General features: G+C 29.7%; 1 pseudogene; it reads right to left on the bottom strand.

Annotated features, from left to right (window-relative positions):
* Positions 1–11,317: 11,317 nt before the first annotated feature.
* On the bottom strand, positions 11,318–12,723 carry LOC114755612 (receptor-like protein 9DC3; annotated as a pseudogene).
* Between the last annotated feature and the right edge of the window lie 3,803 nt (positions 12,724–16,526).

The raw sequence follows: 16,526 nt of genomic DNA, 5'->3' as shown, positions 1-16,526 counted from the left end.
CACCACTAAAATTGTTTTCTGCAAGGTTCAAATTAGTTAATTGAGTGAGGTTCCCAAAACTTGTAGGAATAGGCCCATCAAATTTGCAACCTTGAAGACTCAAAATATGAAGCGACTTCAAAGACAAGGAGCTTGGTACAATGGAAGACATATTTACATCATCTAAAACAAGTTCTCTCATATCCGTCATGTTTAGAGCAAGCTTCTCCCAAGTGGATGGTTCAAGTCTTAAACTTAACCATTCATCATATGAGGAAAATACATTCCCAGACAAATCAAGAGAGACCAACTTAGACAATTCTGTAATTTTAGGAGAAATTTCACCAACAAAAACAGAATAGCTTAAGTTTAGATGCATGAGAGTGGAAAGACCACCAAAATGAGATGATATCAAAGACCCTCTAAAATTGTTGTGAGCCAAGTTGAGTGTTTGGAGATGAGAAAGTTGGAAGAGGCTATTGTTTGGATGGAGTTGAACTTTGAGCCAACTACAACTAAGGTCCAGGCCAATCACATGACCAGACATGGAGTCACACATGATCCCATCCCACAAGCAACAGTTTGAATTATTTCCGCACGAAGCTGTCTTTGGGTTAGATGTATTCTTAAACTCATCACACTCTATTGAAGCAGAATGACTAAGAGAGAGAGAGTTTTTAAAATGAAGAAGCGCAGTGGAATCATGAGAATTACATAATGGGGGGTTGAGAGAAGAAGAAAGGGAAAGAGAAAGAAGGAACAAGTAGAAACAGATGATGATTTGAAATGCCATGAGAGAAGTTAGAAGGCTATGAATATGAAGGAGTGAAGGATATGGTATCTAACATATGGGGCTTCTTTTATAGGCAGAGCTACGCTTGATAAAAGGTTTGTCATAATAATCCCTGGCTCAAGTCACTTTCTTCTTCCAACTTGGATTGAAGAATTTGATGGGGAACTAAAGTATAATCAGAATTGATTAAAAAAAAGAAAAACATGAATTATTGTCGCCATTAAAAACTGGTTGGCTTCAGTATATAAATCATGGGCTTATGAATAAAAATTAATTTTAGTGCACTGTGTATTTAATTCTTGTAATTCCTAATTGTAAATAGAATTATAAGCCTTGTTTTCCCTACCGTAACATAATTATAAGTCAAGGTTTTGATTTCTATTATTTGACGCATAATACATTCACTGACATGTTGGCCATGACAAACAGATTTGCTGATAACATCACTGTAGCCCTTACTCATGATATAATATTTCTTTGTACTATAGCTTTAATATAGAGTAATATTCCCAAGGTAAGGGCCTGTATACCACCAAGTTATTAAAAAAATTATTTTTGCAAAAAATAATTAAACGATTTTATTTAATGACTAATAATTAATAGTACTGTCATGGTCGATGAAAATAAAATACTCCTCCAGTCCTTAATATAAGATCCATTTAACTAATTTGATTAAATTAAGAAAGTTAGGTAATTTAGTTAATTATAAGAAATGTGACGCGTTTTTCCTAAAACACCATAATCATCTTTCTTAATACCCACTCTCCCTTTTCTACTTGATTATGGTTGAGGGAGTATCCATAGGGGTAATTTAGAGAAAATTGATAAATATGAGAAATGAGTTTTATATTTAGGATAAAAACCAACTCAACAATTGGGTTCTATATTAAGGACCGGAGGAGTATTAAAAATAAGAGAAAATTTTTTGCAACCCAATTTTAATTTTACAGAAGGCTTGCGTATTGCGTATATCTTTTACGCGGAATAGAAATTTTTATAATTAAGGAAAATAAAAATAAGTTCATTATATCATATATATCGAGAGAGGGGTAGAGGCTACCAAAAAAAAAAGTCATGTTTCCTTGGAAAAAAAAGGAGAAAGACTTATTAAGAGAATTAACTAAAAAAATCTATTTTACATTTTACAACAGAATATTCCTCTCATATACTTATTTTGAAAATATAAAATCACTTAAAATAAATTAATTCAAATATTCACTTGACTAACAAATGGTCCTGGCAGCACGTCGAACGTGCTTGACCGAAAGGAACATTGATTAAACTTTTCCAAAAATTTGTGGTGAAAAGTTTTGAAAATTAGTGTTCATATGTAATTTAATAATTACTAATATAGTCAAGAAATATGGAATTTTGTGAGGTTGGTCAATTTTCAATTTGATAGTTATATTTTATGCTAAAATTAAAAACAGTTTCAATTAAGAACTTGAACAAAGTGAAATATGAGAGACCTTGTAACATACTCTTTTGAAAAAGTAATTAAATTTCAAAATCACTATCATGATTCTTAACATAAGACCCAGTTACATAATCTCTCTAAAATACTTATGTATATTATTAGATTATATATTAATTTATAAAAGTAACAAGATAAATATAAATATATTAAGGTGATTTATTAACTTTCTTGATCTCCTCAAACAAGTTAATTAGATCTTATATTAAGGATCAGAAGTAGTATTTGAATACAAGGAGGGTGGGAGAAATATAAAAGATTACCGTATTATCAAAAAAAATTTTGGCATTATTTTGTTGTCCAATTATTTTCGGCTTGATTTGAATGGCGTGCTAAAAGGTTTAGAAGTGAGAAACTTCAAAATTGTCGTTGATTGTCCAGCTGCCATTAATTCATTTTTGTCCCAAGATTTTGATTTTGAGTATATACACACAGAAATAGTATACCATATGTTTGATATTACAAATTAAAAGGGAAAATGAAAAAATAGTTTTCTTTGATAAAATTTAATGCTTATACGCCTATTTAGAAAAAATCATTTGAAACAATGAAAAATAGGGAATAAGTATTATATCAATATAATATATATAACAAATATGTGCCCTAAAATCAGCTCAAAAAAAAAATATGTGCCCTAAAAAGTTTTCAGTTACGGATTATTTTTCCATAAGCGTACCAAACAGGGAAGAAGACTAGCCTTTTTTGGGGTAAAAAAGACTTGCCTTTTGCGATGTGATTGAAATAAAAAATAATCAAAGAAAACCGACAGCCAAGTAAGTTGTTAACAAATAAATTGTTAAATTTCTTGCTATCCATATGGTGATAGAGAAAGTAGACTTTTCTCCTCCCTCTGAATATACCTTACAATACACATTACAAAATAATTCCTGGACAAGTATGAGAAAATTAGTAAAGAAACCCTCCATTTAACATTCTATTTGTGTGAAAAACTTAATAAATTTTTATAGACAAAAAGTACCAAAATTTTTTACTTTGCAAATTCTGTACATACAAAATATCGGTACTTTCATTTAAGTCTTGTTCACTAATAAAATTTTCAACTGGAGGCTTTGACCCAATTTTACAAAGAAATTATAGATGTATTTGATATTAGAAATGAAGGGGGAAATTAAAAAAAGAAATAATTCTACTTGATAAGATTTAATGTTTATGCCCCTATTTATGAAGAAAAAAATATTTGAAACAATGAGAAATGGGGAATAATGATTATACCACTATATTAAACCCAATACAAAGTTCTCATTTACCGAATAGTCTTCCATTAGCGTACCAGATGGGGCGGAAGACTTGCCTTTGCCAATTAATTATGATTGAAATGAAAAGGAAACAAAGAAAATTAATACAGAGCCAAATAAATTCTTAGAAAATGAAATATTAAATTATCTTCTTGATCCTTTTGAGTTGACTCCTTATGACATAAATTCTTCTCTTCAATATGTCGGGTTGACCCTATGTTGCAAAGCTTTGGAAGCGGAACATCTTCACTAATTTCCCTCCTCACTTTAACATGTGACATTTATTTAGTTAAAAATGTTATTATAATATTAAATATTAAATAATAAAAGAGATAGATAAATTTATAGTATTAAAATTTGATGTGAATAGTTTGCAATGCTAAATTTTTTTATTATATTTAATATTATAATAATGTTTTTATGTAGTTTCGGATTTCAACCATTAAAAGTTAATATAACGGCAGAGACATTAAGTGAAAAGAGAATGAAGAGAAAAGTTAGTGAAAATGTTCTTCTCCCGATTTGGAGACCCTTACTAATGCTTTATGATCAATGTATAGCCGAAAAATCCTCACATCAATTTTAACCGTAAAATCCTAAAATTTTTTCAATAACTATACGGTTACATTTTAGTTATTTACATACAACAATGTATTGTATTGTGGTACGAAAGACTCAAATTCTGTTTGAAGAAACAAAGGGAGGCGAAAACATAAATTTAAAGAAATTATCGAGAAACAATTTTTTTTCAAATAACACGTTTGTCCGCCAAAGTTTACGGGTCAATGTCCATTGTAAGCGTGTCAAGTCGTGAATTTCTAAGATTCCATCGGGAAGTGTTGAAGCCGACAAAATTTGAAGACTTCACAAATCCAAAACTAAAATTAAACAATTTGTCTCAGAAATTCATAAATTGATATTTGCGTGTGTAAGTATAAACACGTTACGTTACGTGAATCATGTATTTAATTTCCTATTAAACCTTAAATTTGAAATATTTTTATTAAGAGCTCAAAATTTCGAAGCTCAATTTATTTTGAAGTTCATTATGAGATATATACTCTCCGATCTAAATCATATTTAACATGTTTCATTGAGATAGAAGGAAAATACCTTAAACATTACTACTTTCAATCTTTAATATAAAAACTAATTGTAGATTCAATTTGATCATAAACATAAGATCATAATCCTTTTTGTTTATCATATTTATCCTTTTTTCTTCAAAGTAATTCTTATTATGATTGCACATGTTAAAGGTTCCAAGATAGAGCGACTCTAATGCACATGATTAACTAGAGTATTTAGGCAAGACAATATATGATTACAAATAATTAACTCAACTAATATTTTAATATTTATAAATTAGTTATCTAGCGCTTATATTAAAGAACTAGAAGTATTATTAACTTTATCTTAAAATTCAATAAATTTTTTATTTTGTCCCTATTTTATTTACATTATACCATATGAGAATAAAATCTACACAATAATAAATGGCAAATAAAATAAAATTATTTGCAAAAAGAATTATGTATTCATATGAAAAATTTAATAATACATCTTATAAATAAGATCAAATAAGAATTTTCTCTATACCTTATAAATAGGAAAAAAGGAGTATTATATACAATAAAATCATACAAATATATAAGCTATGCATGAAACCGTTCATAAGAGTACTCGACTAAATTAGAGATGAAAGGGGAAAAATCATTTTATTTGATAAAATTGAATTTTTATGCCTCCATTTTTATTATAAAACATTTGAAACAATAAGAATGCAAGAATAATGGTTATATTAGTATAATCAATGCCCTACAAAAGTTTTCATTAGCATAACAAACGGGAGAGAAGACTTGACTTTGTGATTGATTGATGAAATGAAAATGAATCAAAAGAACAATAAAAGAAGTAAAGAACACGTACATATCCACATTTATGCCTGATGGAATGTTGATTCAACTTTTTCTGAAAATTTGTGAAAATTAGTGTTCATATATAATCTAATATAATCACTAGTATGGTCAAGAAATATGAAATTTTGTGAGGCAGATCCATTTGATAATTTTATTTTATGCCAAATAAACAAAAATTTCAATTAAGAACTTAAAGTGAAATATGAGAGATCTTTTATAACATACTCTTTAGAAAAAGTAACTCAATTTGAACATTATTTGAATATTAGGAGTATCACAGAGATATAGAGATTGCCATACCGCCAACAAATTTTTTTGGTATTATTTGAACGGCAAGCTAGAAGGTCTGGAAGTGACAATATTTAAAGTGATTTTTCATTGTCCAGCTACCGTTAATTCTTTTTTTACCCGAAATTTTGGTTTTGAGTGGTTCTAATTACTCAAACCGTCAATCACGTTATAATACACAATGCAAAATAACAGATAATGATAATAAACACAGAGAGAGAAATGGTGTAACATGTGCTTGATATTAGAGATGAAAAGGGAAAATTAAAAATAATGATTTTACTTGATAAAATTTAATGTTTATGCCCCTATTTAGAAAAAAGGCATTTCAAACAATGAAAAATAGGCAATAATGATTATATGAGTATCAATCATAAATATATACCCAAAAAAATTTTGAACATTGGATCAAGGTTGTCACTCAAGAAAATGAAATACAAACAAAATTTCTTGAAATCATTAAATTAATTTGAACTCTCAAAATATCTCATTGCATGAGATTTTACTTGTTCAATTATTAAATTGTCCTCATTTTATTTTTTTAAGTATAAGTCGTCAGCAATTTAAAGTGTAATTATTAATAGCTATTACAGTATTTATTAACAACCATGCATTAAATTTTTGTGATGTCCTGAGAAAATGTGTTGTTAATATCTACTGCGATAGTTGTTAATCGTTACGTCTTAAATTGTTAATGACTATTTTTTTAATTGTTAATACATACTTAAAAAGAAAAAAAACAAGAGTTAAACAAGTAGAATTTCTGGCAATAAGTTTTCTTGAAATTTCATATTAATTTAATAACTTTAAGAGATTTTTTTATATTTAATTCTTTTAAGTGAGATTTTAACGTAGTTTTTCCAAAAAGTTTTCAATGACAGATTATTTTTTCATAAGCGTACCAAACAGGATAGAAGGCTAGAAGACTTGTCTTTTGTGACGTGATCGAAACGAAAATGAAGCAAAGAAAACTAAGCCAAGTAAATTGTTAACAAATGAAAAATATTAAATTATCCTCTTTATTCATTTGAGTTGACACGCTTGTTTGTTTGAGTTGAAGTTAAAATTATGATAGTGTTGTCAATTTTTTGTCCAGCTGTTACAGAAGAATTTTGGACCGACAAAAACGTACGGTACGCTCATGAGAAGACCAATAAGAATAAGGTTTGGTGAAGAGGGGCACATTACGCTTTTTCAACTCTTTTTTTATCTGTTCAAATCTAATAATTTATATATTATTATAATATGAGATCGAATGGAAATAAACTATTTTTTTTTATGACGAACTAATAAATTTATTTTTATCATGAGAAGTGTGGTATTGAATTATTCTAATTTAAATGCTACCTCAAACCGTCAAACACACGAATTTCTTGCAATAAACCATACCCATATGGTGACAGTGAATGAAGACTTTTATCTTCCTTTTGAATATATCATACAAATGCACAATACAAAATAATTAACGGTGAAAGTGTAAATTTGTCCTGAAATTTTTTATTAATTTTGATTGCAAATTTATTTTAAATATTTAAAATTATGATAATATTGCTCTTTATCATTAAAAAATTAATAGTATTTATTAAAATGATAGCATTGATCGTTAATATTTTTAACAGTATGAGAACAATATTGTTATGATCTGAATTTGCACATTAACCCATAAATAATATATATGCAACAAAGTATAGAATGGGAAAGTTTTTTGATACTATAAATGAAGGAGAAAAATAAAAAATAAATTTATTTGATAAAATTTAATGTTCATGCCCCTTTTTATTTTAAAAAAACATTTAAAACAATGAGAATATACTGAGAACTGGAAAATAGTAACCCTACCATGTTTTTTTTTTCTTTCTTTTTGGGGAATACCTTATAATGTTTTCTATTACACGATTAGTTTTCGAAAAGCGGACCAAATGGGGCAAAAGACTGGCCTTTGTGATGTGATTGAAATGAAAATGAATTAAAAAAAACTCACAACCGAATAAGTTGATGATAAATTAATGAAATATTAAATTATCTTATTGAGTACTACTCAAAACATAAATTTAAAGAAATTCTTGAGAAATAAAAAAACTTTCTTTTTTTTTCCCTTGGACCAGCGAAACAAAAAATTTTCAAAGTACATGTAAATCAACCAAAGTTTGCTTAATTAGCGTTGACGGTCGACCTTGTAAACTGTTGAAGCCAACAAAATTTGAAGACCTTTCAAACCCAAAACCAAAATTTAATTTCTAAGATTCCATTCATTTATCAATCAAACTCATCATGGCAGCACCGACTTTGAATTGTCTTTCTTTCTTCTTCTTGTTTTTTTTTGGCTTTAAAATCAATCAAACTAGCTTATGTTCATGAATTGACACTTTATTTTTGTCTCTCTCTCTATACAGTACAAAAAAATAGCGTATTAGTAACGAAATTTAGTAAGGGAATTTTAATGCATCACAAATTTTGTCACTAAAATTACCGATAGAATTTAGTGACGGAAAATTTCCGTCACTAAATTAGTGAAAGATTAGTGACGAATTTTTATTCCGTCACTAACTTAGAGAAGGATTAGTGACGGAATCTTATTCCGTCACTAAATTCTGTTAGAAGTCCGTCACTAATTTTGTATTTGGCTAATATTGAAAAACAGCAAGGGAATCTTATTTTGCATTTGGCTAATATTCCTATCATAAAACATTCAAAGGTTTATAACCGCTTAAGAGAATAATATTAGCTTCAATTCTTAATATAAGAGCTAGTTGATTAATTTGAGTAGATTAAGAAAATAATTAAGTTAGTTATTTGTAATAAATAGATATTGTCTTTTTTAAAATATTCTCATTAATCAAGTGTATTAGCTAGAACAACCATTATTATAAGAACTACCCTTAAAAAATGGATAAATATAAGATATAAAATAAATTGGAGTCTTATATTTATGATCAAAATAAAAATTAAATAAGCTCTTATATTAAGAACTATTTCTTTTGGTCCTAAATGGTAAAGCAAAATCACTAATTTATATATATATCAAACAAATTTATTAAATTAATTATTTGCAATAAATATGTTTTAATTTTTCAAAATATCCTTTTGGTCATTATCTCAGGAATAAAAATTCTCTTTAATATGCAATCAATAACTTAAAAATTTTTTATAAATTTTAGAGACAAAAGATATTGAGATATCAATTTAAGAGTTAACTCTTACATTTACAACTATGGCAAGAATATTGAAAAACGTCCCTTGCTGTTATTTTTTCTGCAATTCTTTGCATCCTCTCACACAAACTTTACAAAAATTTAAAATAAAACAAGCCTTATAAAGAAAGACTCATGTATCCCCAAAAAAAAAAAAAAACAAAGAAGGAAAGACATGCCCCAACTTTTTCGGAACCCCTAGTTGTCCAAGTAAGTTGTGCTGAATCAACACCTTGTATATTTTTGGGTCTTCCATTTTTTTTGACCTGAGGGGTTTTCCAATTTAACACCTTATATTCTAAGTATATACGAATTTTTAAAAGATATATTCACCACATAATTTGGGATGCCCTTGTATGACGGCTCGTTGAACGGTTTCATTTAAGACCCTCTTCTTAATTATGACCATTTGATTATTTGAATTAACTTGGTTGAAGTTTTTGAAGGATTTGAAAATTGGGAGGAAAATGAGGGCAAAAAAAAAGTATGAATGAGCTTCTATATATATAGATAGACATATATATATAAATGCATACTTGAAAATTATTTTTTTGGGAGAAATTGGTGGGTTCAAGCACTTGTTATACTTTTTTTTTGTCCTCTTTCGTATTTAAAATATTTCATTGACCCTTATTTTTTATTGGATTTTAATGATGTAAATGAAACAGTAAAACACAAAACTAGTAAAATAGGGAGGAGGAAAAATTAAAGAGAAGATGTTGTTATCTCTTTTGTTTAGATAGACAAGAGAAAATAGAAATGAAAAAAATGAGCAAATATCTAAATAACTAAAATATTCTTATCAAAATATATCATATTGAAAATTAAATCAAATTAAATATTGCAATAGGAACATTATACTAACATTAACATTATCAAGTAATTTAAAATCAAGTTATTTGGTTTGTATATATATTCATATTATCATATTGTAAAACCAAATTATTTAATAAAAAGTGAATAATCTTTTGAATATAATAAAAAAAATAAATATGGAGAGGAAAAGAGAGGAGGGACAGTCACAAAATCTTATTTTTCTTCCCAGACCTCTCAATATATAAAGAGAAAATTTGAAGAGCAAATGAGACGCGTGGCCTATTTTATTTTCTCCCCCACTTTTCTACTCTACTTGAATGGGAAGAAAAGTTGGGAGCAAAGAAAACAGGAGGAGAGGAATAGAGAGAAGGAGAAAGTAGATAGAAGATGTTATCAAAAAACTAGGGAGAAGATGTTATTATCATCTTGCTTGGATAGATGAGAGAAAAATAAGGGGGGGAAAATGAATAAATATCTAAATAACTAAAAGACCCTTATCAAAATATATCATATTTAAAATTAAATCAAATTAAATATTGCAATAGGAATATTATACTAACGTTAGCGTCATCAAATAATTTCAAATCAAATTATTTGGTTTATATATATTTTCATAGTATTATATTTTAAAAGCAAATTATTTAATAAAAAATATTCTTGTAAGATAAAAAAATAAAAAATGAATAGTTTTTTAAATATAATAAAAAGAACATAAATGTGAGAGGAAGAGAGAGGAGGGACAATCAAGAAAATCTTGTTTTTCTTCTTGAGTCTCTCCATATTTGGAGAGAAAATGAGATATGGAGTCTATCTTATTTTCTTCCTCCCATATTTTCTCTCCTATCTAATCCTAAAATATTGTGCTTGTGATGAATTGGTGGATACATGTATTAATTAAATGAATTTCGTTAGGATGAGGATCAATTGAATTGGAATCGATTTTGAAATAATTCATTACATTGATATTTAGAAAACTCAATTCTCCTTATATTTTCCCCTCTAGTTTTCTTTCCTCCCTAATTTTATTTTAATCCAAGCAAGGGGTTCCTTCCTCTCATGTTTTCTCTCATATCCAAGTAAGAAAAAAAACTGATTTCTCTCCATATTTTTTTAATCTAATTTTCTTTTCTCTCTAATTTTCTCTCAATGCGAATAAGGGTAAAAAACGAACAGAAGAATTTATGAACTTACGAAAAAAGGGTTCACGATGTTGTTATGGGCTAAAATGCTTTTAGGCCCAAGGTTTTCATGAGAGGACAAGCCTAGTTGAATGTTAACGTTAAGTAATAAAGCAATTGAGGCTCGTGTTTTGCATGGTCATATTTTCAATTTTAAGAGTTTGGCAAAAACAAGAAAAATGATTGTTGAGAGTTTAAAATTTTAAATTCCTGCTTGCAGCATTATTCTGAACAATCATATATCGATCATAAAGTCTGGAAGTAGAAAGTGATTTTCACATATTTATAAAAACCTAAAATCCTTTAATAGAACAACGAACAAACTAAAACTTTCTTTAAATCATTAATTAAATGAGAAAGGTTGAATGGGTGATAATTAATTCAAACAACATAAGTTGATGACATGTCTGTACCAGAAAGAAAAAAAGTTGCTAATACGTGGAAAATTTTATTCACATGATGATCAAATAGTACATAGCATACAAATGGAGGCAAATCACTTGAAATTCATTAAAAAAAAAAGGGAAAGACAATCATTAAAATATACAGTACATTACATTCCAATCACTGACAAGATATTTAAGAAACATGAAATAATAACCATAGTGGAAACATGGAAAAAAAGATGACACAATATATCACACGAAACCACATTTTGTGCCTAATTCACTCTTTGATTCTGATGGGCTCTTTTCCTTGTCCTTTTTGCTTGTTTCTTAGGCCTGGCTTGAAAAATTCTGACAAGCTCTTTAGGTTTTCCAGTGAAGAAAATAACTTGACCCATGAATATTCCAAACACCATCCCACATCCATATCCCAAAGCCACTGGTTTCCAACCAAATCCAAATTTGTCATTACTTGACGAAGTTGGTTGTGGTAATTTCCCTTCATCATGATTACATGCTTTTGACAATTGAAATCCACACAGTCCTAAATTTCCCTCAAAAGAATCTTGTGAAAATGTATCAAACTGCTTACCTGTTGGTATTTCTCCGACAAGCTGATTTTGTGAAAGATTCAAAACTTCAAGAAAGTTGAGATCTGCTAGTGCAAGAGGAATCTCACCTTTAAGCAAGTTTGATGATAAATCCAACGATTCTAGGTTTGTCAAGTTTGCAATGGATTGAGGAATCGAACCAGTGATTTTGTTGTGGGAGAGATTAAGCCCTTAAGTAAATGCAGCCCACCAATAACATGTGGAATCTCTCCATCAAACATGTTTTTTGACAAATCAATGGATGTGAATGTAGTTATGATCTTTACCAACTCCAAATCAACACCTTTCAATGTGACCATCACTGATTCTTGATACTGATAAGATGGATTAAGGATTTCCAAGTAATCTAGTGTGGTTGAAACAAAGTCAACATTCATCATTCCTTTAAATTCCTTGATGTATGTTATTGGCAAAGATCCTGTAAAACGGTTGTTGGAAACATCGAAAATTCTTAACATGGGAAAAGGATGTTTGGTGTTGGAACTATGAATGGCACCGTAGAACTTATTATCTCTTAAAATGAGTACCTGTAGCTCCGGTAAGCCTTCAAGCCAATCAGGAAATTTGTCATTGATCTTGTTTGCTCCCACATCTAAAATTTGTAATATCTTACAATGGGTCAAAGACAAAGGCAACCGTCCCTCAAATTGATTGTTGTTCAAATGCAAAGATTCCAAATAATTGCTTCTAGAAAAATTGTCCGGTATAGATCCGACAAAACTATTCATCTGCAGATCTAAACTCTCAAGATTTGGGAGAGCAACAAGGCACGTTGGGATGTGGCCTGACAAGTTGTTGTGAGATAAGTTGAGTATCACAAGTGAGGTTGCATTGCAAAATGAGGAAGAAATGTGTCCACTTAATTTGTTGTTGGACACTGAAAAGAATCCAACATCAAATGATGGAATTGGAAGATTTCCTAGCAACAAGTTGAAGCTGAGATCAAGAGACCTCAAGTTTCTCATTGAAAGATGTTCAACTGATGTCAAGTTATTGTGAGAGAGATTCAAAGCATCCAAAGAACCATTCCCTACGATATTGAACCATTGGGGAATATCTCCACGAATTTTGTTATTGGAAAGATATAACCCCTTCAAATTTTGAAGGCTTCCTAATTGTTTAGGAAAGTCATTGATGTTGCAAGAGGACAGATCTAACTGTATAAGATTAAGAATGGTATGGTGAACATCATTATTAGAGCTAAGTGAGAGAAACTTGTTGTTTGAAAGATCAAGATATTGTAGATTTTGAAGCTTTGAGAATTGATGAAGACTAATAGGGCCTCTCAAATTATTTGATGACAGACTTAGATGGGAAAGATTTAGGAAACCAAAAATTGACTCAGGAAGACCTTGCAACTTATTATCATCAAGATCCAATTGCCACAAATTTGGAAGGCCAATGAATTTTGGAAGGATAGTGATATGACAAGAAGCTAAATATAAGACCTCAAGATTAGGAATGGTGTAGTTAAGATTATTATCAGAGGTAAGTGAGAGAAACTTGTTGCTTGAAAGATCAAGATGTTCTAGATTTTGAAGCTTGGAAAATTGGTAAAAATTAACAGGGCCACTCAAGTTATTTGTTGATAGACTCAAATGAGAAAGATTTATGAGGGTAAAAATTAACTTGGGAAAATTACCTTGTAGCTTGTTGTCAGAGAAATCAAGAAATTTCAAATTTGAAAGATTTCCAACCACATCTGGCAACAAGCCACTAAAATAATTTTGATTGAGGTCCAATGAAGTAAGACTTGACATATTTGGAAGAAATGAGATCTCACCACTAAAATTGTTTTCTGCAAGGTTCAAATCAGTTAATTGAGTGAGGTTCCCAAAACTTGTAGGAATAGGCCCATGAAATTGGTTACCCCGAAGAACCAAACAATCAAGAGACTTCAAATGGCCTATGGAATTTGGTAAGAGACCATTAAAATAATTGTCACTGAGGTCCAATGAAGTGAGACTTTGAAGATTTGAAAGAAATGAAAGCTCACCACTAAAACTGTTTTCTGCAAGGTTCAAATCAGTTAATTGAGTGAGGTTCCCAAAACTTGTAGGAATAGGCCCATGAAATAGGTTCTCTTGAAGACCCAAAAAATCAAGAGACTTCAAATGGCCTATGGAATTTGGTAAGAGACCATTAAAATAATTGTCACTGAGGTCCAATGAAGTGAGACTTTGAAGATTTGAAAGAAATGAAAGCTCACCACTAAAATTGTTTTCTGCAAGGTTCAAATCAGTTAATTGAGTGAGGTTCCCAAAACTTGTAGGAATAGGCCCATGAAATAGGTTCTCTTGAAGACCCAAAAAATCAAGAGACTTCAAATGGCCTATGGAATTTGGTAAGAGACCATTAAAATAATTGGCACTAAGGTCCAATGAAGTGAGACTTTGAAGATTTGAAAGAAATGAAAGCTCACCACTAAAAGTGTTTTTTGCAAGGTTCAGATCAATTAATTGAGTGAGGTTCCCAAAACTTGTAGGAATAGGCCCATCAAATTTGCAACCTTTAAGACTCAAAATGTTCAGTGACTTCAAAGACGAGGAGCCTAGTGCAATGGAAGATATATTTACATCATCTAAAACAAGTACTCTCATATCAGTCATGTTTAGAGCAAGCTTCTCCCAAGTGGATGGTTCAAGTCTTAAACTTAACCATTCATCATATGAGGAAAATCCATTCCCAGATAAATCAAGAGAGACCAACTTTGACAATTCTGCAATTTTAGGAGAAATTTCACCAGCAAAAACAGAATAGCTTAAGTTTAGATGCATGAGAGTGGAAAGACCACCAAAATGAGATGATATCAAAGACCCTATAAAATTGTTGTGAGCCAAGTTGAGTGTTTGGAGATGAGAAAGTTGGAAGAGGCTATTGTTTGGATGGAGTTGACCTTTGAGCCAACTACAGCTAAGGTCAAGACCAATCACATGACCAGACATGGAGTCACACATGATCCCATCCCACAAGCAACAGTTTGAATTATTTCCCCACGAAGCTGTCTTTGGATAAGATGTGTTCTTAAACTCATCACACTCCATTGAAGCAGAATGATTAAGAGAGAGAGAGTTTTTAAAATGAAGAAGCGCAATGGAATCATGATAATTACATAATGGGGGGTTGAGAGAAGAAGAAAGGGAAAGAGAAAGAAGGAACAAGTAGAAACAGATGATGATTCGAAATGCCATGAGAGAAGTTAGAAGGCTATGAATATGAAGGAGTGAAGGATATGGCATCTAACATATGGGGCTTCTTTTATAGGCAGAGCTACGCTTGATAAAAGGTTTGTCATAATAATCCCTGGCTCAAGTCACTTTCTTCTTCCAACTTGGATTGAAGAATTTGATGGGGAACTAAAGTATAATCAGAATTGATTAAAAAAAAGAAAAACATGAATTATTGTCGCCATTAAAAACTGGTTGGCTTCAGTATATAAATCATGGGCTTATGAATAAAAATTAATTTTAGTGCACTATGTATTTAATTCTTGTAATTCCTAATTGTAAATAGAATTATAAGCCTTGTTTTCCCTACCGTAACATAATTATAAGTCAAGGTTTTGATTTCTATTATTTGACGCATAATACATTCACTGACATGTTGGCCATGACAAACAGATTTGCTGATAACATCACTGTAGCCCTTACTCAAGATATAATATTTCTTTGTACTATAGCTTTAATATAGAGTAATATTCCCAAGGTAAGGGCCTGTATACTAGCAAGTTATTAAAAAAATTATTTTTGCAAAAAATAATTAAACTAGTTTATTTAATGACTAATAATTAATAGAACTGTCATGGTCGATGAAAATGAAATACTCCCCAATCCTTAATATAAGACCCATTTAACTAATTTGATTAAATTAAGAAAGTTAGGTAAGTTAGTTAATTATAAGAAATGTGACATGTTTTTCCTAAAACACCATAATCATCTTTCTTAATACCCACTCTCCCTTTTCTACTTGATTATGGTTGAGGGAGTATCCATAGGGGTAATTTAGAGAAAATTGATAAATATGAGAAATGAGTTTTATATTTAGGATCAAAACCAACTCAACAATTTGGTCATATATTAAAGACCAGAGGAGTATTAAAAATAAAAGAAAAATTTGTGCAACCCAATTTTAATTTTACGGAAGGCTTGCGCATTACGTATATCTTTTAAGAGGAATAGAAATTTTTATAATTAAGGAAAATAAAAATAAGTTCATTATATCATACATATCGAGAGAGGGGTAGAGGCTACCAAAAAAAAGTTATGTTTCCTTGGAAAAAAAGGAGAAAGACTTATTAAGAGAATTAACTAAAAAAAATCTATTTTACATTGTACAACAGCATATTCCTCTCATATACTTATTTTGAAAATATAAAATCACTTAAAATAAATTAATTAAATATTTACTTGACTAAACAAATGGTCCTGGCAACACGTCGAACGTGCTTGACTGAACGAGCGTTGATTAAACTTTTCCAAAAATTTGTGGTGAAAAGTTTTGAAAATTACTGTTCATATCTAATTTAATAATTACTAATATAGTCAAGAAATATGGAATTTTGTGAGGTCGGTCAATTTTCAATTTGATAATTATATTTTATGCTAAAATCAAAAGCAGTTTCAATTGAGAACTTGA

Source organism: Neltuma alba, unplaced genomic scaffold (genome assembly GCF_004799145.2).
Source record: "Neltuma alba isolate B1F8T4 unplaced genomic scaffold, ASM479914v2 tig00010294_pilon, whole genome shotgun sequence".
Lineage (NCBI taxonomy): Eukaryota > Viridiplantae > Streptophyta > Magnoliopsida > Fabales > Fabaceae > Neltuma > Neltuma alba.
Note: the sequence above shows the minus strand (reverse complement) of the source record. Positions and strands in the feature narration are given on the sequence as shown.